Below are 5,643 nucleotides of genomic sequence, written 5' to 3'. Positions count from 1 at the left end.
ATGAGCTTAATGTTTTAGCTCGTTGATGCCAATGGCAAAAAGACCTTAAGATGCACTTCGAGAATGATGTATGATAAGGAGGCATATGCTTTTCTCCATTAGTGTAACAAGTCAAAATATCACTTAATTTATTTCTGAAAGTGTTTCTTATTGTAACGGATACAGCTCATCATTTAACTCAATTCACTAAACATCACACATTAGCATTTTATTGTAGTTTTAGGAGGAGAGAAGAGAGGTCTTTTTGGAATGATTCCCTGACATTTCTGAAAAGCGGTATTGCTTCAGAATTCTTAAAATGTTAGTATAGGTTTGAATGTAGAACATGTGGTTACTGAAATTAAGGTTTTCTCTCACTGTTTTAACGGAATATTTTACAGTAAATACTTAGAGATTGCACACAAAATATTTGGAATTTCAAAGAAGAGATAGAAAGTATAATTGATGCTATTGGCCCTTGAATGCCAAAGGATACAATGAAAATGGAGTAAAATACCAGAAAAATACACTATTACTAAGTACTCTGTAGCTGAGCTATATAAAAATTAGACCCACTTCCTCATGCCACAAGATTATTTTCATGAGAAATAGCAGCGTCTACATGTTACACATTTCTGAGTTTTTGATTTTGGGTTCCACAGAGAAGAAAAAAACCTTTGAGTTCAGTTTTTCAGTGGCCTTTTAACATTTTAATGACATAGATAATATAGAAACTATGGTACCTTTGGTCAGAAACAAAAAATTTTGGGGCACAAATATGATAACTGACATAATTTAGAGTGAAAGGTGGGGATTGAGTAATTACATTGCTAATCTAGAAGTTAAAGTGGGCACTTACATACATGTTATAGAAATGCATAAATGGTATGCATATGTGTCAATTATCAGTAGTAATGAAATATTTGGGGAAGGCAGTTTACTGTGGAAATAAAAGCATCTGATAAAAGACTCAGAAAATCATTCTTATATATTTTTTTAAGTTAAGAAATTGAGCAAGTCATTAAGCATCTCTGAATCTCTATTAACATTAGGAAATAAGAAATAATATTAGGAAAAATAATTCCTACATCATAGGGATATTGTGGATATTAAAATAAGTAATGGGCAGCACTTGGCAGAAAATAAATGCTCAATAAATTATAGCCATTATTCTGTAGGAATTTTGCTATGTTAAGCATTTCTTGTAAATGTAATTGTTAATGCATTTTGTTTCTTTTGACAATTAGTGACCTAAATATAACTATTGATCACGTGTAAGCCTGGTAATGTATAAGTGTGGGGTAGGCTAGCCTTCAAGACAGTGAATGTCATTAAGCTGCATAAAGAAGTAGACCTGGCTCTGGCTTGACGGTAGTGTTTGCCCCTTTTTTCTATCATGCTGTGCACAGGGTTTTGCACTTATGCCTTGTAGATACACCCCACCACCCACCTGGAGCCGTCAGGTGTTCCGTCAGGGCACAGTGGCAGAAGGGACTCTGGCTGTGAATCCCTATCTGTCTCTTTCCATTTTGAGTAAGTGACTCTTCCACAGCTTAGTTTCAGTAATCTAAAATGAGGATAATAATAACACCAAACTCAAAGCTTTACATGAGAATTAAATGAATGGATGCACATGAAAATAACTTAGTAAGAGCCCATCACATAAAGGTCTTTGTAAACATTAGCTATCATTTTTAGTGAGTACTAGCTATCTGATTTTTCTTTTATTTACAAGTGAATCTGGGAACCTAAAAACTCATGTTCTTTCCTGAAACCTATGTTTAAGTTCTTATGAAGTGACATTTGTAAGATTCAGGAAAGAATTGATTCTTATTAATAAAATTAAACACATCTTAGTTAAAAACTTGTTAGTAACAGTATTACCTAAGCTTGACTATGGTTACACATTCTATATGGCTTAAGAGATTTACAAAACTTGTTTCCCTTAAGTCTATTGACCTGTTTTGCCCTCACTACTCTCCATTTGCAAAATAGATGGTGAGCTGAATTACAATTTCTTTTTTAAAATTATATACTGAATGTATAAACATACCCTTGCATACTTTATGAATACAAAGAGTTGACTGCTAAGGTATAGCAGTCAAGATACATTAAAATATAACAAATGATATCTTCAATCTTAAGATGCAAGATAATTAGTTTACTTACAAGATTTGAATTGGTATAATCAAGTCATTTTCAGCTATTTACAATTGCATTACATATGAGTAAGTACTTTCTTAATTAGAGAAATGGGATAACTATCCATTCCATCATAGATTAATATGTGGTATATTTTAAACCAATTTTGGTTGCTTAATCATTATTTTTTTGTCTATACACCCTTGTTTATGTGATAATTGTATAATTATCATGCTTACTTTGTCTATATATAGTCCCAAAATTATAGAGAAATTATATCATGATTTCCCCTTGTATGACTTTGTTAAGTATATATATGTATATTTAAAACCAAAATAAAGTAAAACAGTTTAGTATAAAAAAAAAAATGTTCATATGCAAAAATAGTTATATGAAAAATGCCTATAGTTTAAAACTGTACTTGAAAGCTCAAATTAAAAAAATGACTACTTCAATGTATTTAATCCAAACTCTGATATAAATTCTTTGAAAGGCATTAAAGAAAAGTCTATGATAAACAAAACTTACTAGACATTATGGCTAAACAATTAGGACCCTAGCTTCTTTTTCTTGGGTCAGATCTTACAGGACTGTGAATATTGAGGATGAGATCACTTAATTATCCTTTCAAAATACCACCACTGTATTTAAATATTACTTTCATAATCCTTCTTATTCATTGCCTCTTGCTAAAACAAATTCCATTTTTAGAATGCGGAAATCTATTTTAATAGAATAAATGACCTACAGTAGCAGATCTAGGCTTATTTAACAGAACATATGAAAAACTGCATATATATTTTGAACCAGATATAAGATCAACTTCTGGTTAATTCTGGGTTGTAGAATTATAGGTGATTTGTATTCACTTTTTTTCTTTTATTGCTTAGTTTCATTTTACATGCTTAATAAAATATATATTTTTTGTACAATACAGTAGCTTTCAAGCCAAATAATATAAATACATCTTTGTGTTATACCTATCCTTGTTTTTCAGGTTGTATGATGTATTCTGATTATGGGTTAAATTGAATTTCTATATATGAGGAAGACATTAATTAATTAAATTCTATTTTCTATATGTAGCAGTGATGCCAGGGTTCTTGTTTGCAGAGTCAAAGAATGAATTTAACAAACAGTCAAGGTAGGAGAGCCAGGAGAGAGGCTTTTACTGAGAGATACAGTGAGTGGACAGAGCTCCTGACTCATGCCAGGAGGGGTTAAGAGAGCCTGGGATGGTGCATTGTCCAGGGGATTTATAGGCAGTTGAGGATTTTTGGGAATTGAGGGCTTAGGGTATGGACTTGTACCACCTGCCCTGCCCTCAAGGTGGGCTGGGTTGTTGTCTGCTTGCTAGGACTGTTTACAGTGAAGTCACAGGTTATGCTGAGATACCCTTGTGGAACTCTCAAACATTCCAGGCCAAGTTGCTCCTGGCCATTTGACCTTTAACTGATTTCTCTGAAGTTGTCTATATTCCTAGTCTGGTATCTTTACCTTAGAGAATTAGTGTGACCTTGACTTTGTATAATGCTGAACACAGAGCTTCAATAGGGACTTTACATTATTACATTGCTTTGACTGTAAATATCCTGCCTTGCTTTCTCTGGAGGCCCTCACCCTACTCTGACTATACCCATGGTCCCTGTCTCAGCAGTATCTTCATGTCTTAGCAGTATATGATAACTTATTTAACAATTGTGACTTAGAATGGACAATGGCAAACAGTAATTATACTAAAATAAAATTTTTTATTTTAAAAAGGAAATGCTTGTTCTGTGTTATTGAATGTTTCTCTTTTCAAAAAACATCACTGTAAGTCCGGGGAAAGGAAATCCCAGGGCAAAATACCTCTAAAACCAAAATCACTCAAAGGGAGAAATAAAACTTAAAACCCATTTATTGCAGGGCCCTCTCTGAAGAAGCAAAACCAGCAGCCCCCCAAACCTTTTCAGATTCAGATCAGCTCTCCTTTGCCCAGGTAATTACCCATTGATATGGAGATGAACCTTTCTCCACCCCTGAGGAATGCCTGTTGATATGCAGATGCACTAAAGCCAGACAAGATATTCTGAAATATTACAATTTTACCCACCATCACTAACATTGAAAATCAAATCAAATTATTATTTTAATTATGGTTTGATAAAGTCCACTACAGACATCTTAAACATGATTACTACTTACTAGCCATTTACTCCGTTTAAATATATATCCAAAATTCACTCTATTACCCACATTGCATATCACTCTTAATTTTTTAAATGTGCCATGTGGGAACATTCAAGCATGTATAAAACATAGCTTACTAGGAAGGAGCTTCAAGCCTTTAGAGATTGGCTGTGAGAAGTAGCTCCTAGATTCATCTTAGTATTGCATGTTGTGTCATACATTCAGGTAAACTTATATTTAACATGTTATTTTTTGGGACTCATCCTGGAGGGTTCAGGACCCTGGAGGAAAAAGATTTGGATGAAAAGGATCCTGAGGCTCAGAGGACATAGGGATCTTCTAAGATCACAAAGGAATCAAGTCAGTCAGTAATGAAAAAAGCATATCTTGCTTTAGTAATTTCTGGTATAGTCATACCTGCAACAACTCCCTCATCAGTTGGTCTGACTATGGTACTGTGGTTAAAATTGCAAGTAAAATTGCAATCTTTCCAGAATCTCTTGCCTGGCTTTAGTCCATCTCCATATCAATAGGTGTTTCCAAGGGGTGGAGAGAAGTAGGCCATCTCCATATCAGTAGGTGATTACAAAGGAGGTGGGGGGTGACAGACCACCTGGACCAGAGAGGTTTGGTGGGGTCTTTTGTAGCTGGGTCACAAGAGACACAGGGAAGCAGGAGTAGATGACTGCATGTGAGTAATAAGTGGGTTTCTCCTACTTTATTTCTCCTTCTGACTGATTTCACCTTCAAAAGTTTATTTGCCCTGGACTGGGAACATATTTTCCTCCCTGGAGTTACAGGTGCATTTAAGCTGTGCCAAAGTAAAAAAAAAAAATGGAATTTTCTTCAAACCTCTTTTGGAAAAGAGCCATTAGTTTCATCTCAGAACCTCTATTTTGTTTCTATTCAATTGCTGCTATACCTCTTCCATTCAGCTTTGATGTATCTTGCCCCTAAATTTCATCTTATTTTCATAAGATGTAACTTAGCTTCTCAGGTTGGAGAATTTGATGATGTATTTACATGAACAATGTTCTAGACCAATGACCTTGCCTGGTTCCCTTTCTCTGGGTGTAAAGCCATTTCCCTTGATAAGCCTTCTCCTTCCACTGAGTTTCAGGCACTAAACTTAACTCCCAGGTCTTAGTACAGCTACAGTCACAACTGAGTAGTAAAAGCAGATATTTTCATAAAGATAGTAACATTTTTATATATATTTTAAAGCAAACAAAAGAAAACCCAGTTTTGAAAAATTGTTTATTAGAACAGGTACCAGTTATGTGGTTATTCCATTCTCCCATCCTATCATATTGAACTGTTAGATTATTTTCTCAAATGTTTGTGCACTGC

The sequence above is a fragment of the Manis pentadactyla genome, chromosome 5, assembly GCF_030020395.1.
Source record: "Manis pentadactyla isolate mManPen7 chromosome 5, mManPen7.hap1, whole genome shotgun sequence".
Taxonomy (NCBI): Eukaryota; Metazoa; Chordata; class Mammalia; order Pholidota; family Manidae; genus Manis; species Manis pentadactyla.
This window is presented reverse-complemented; position numbering follows the sequence as displayed.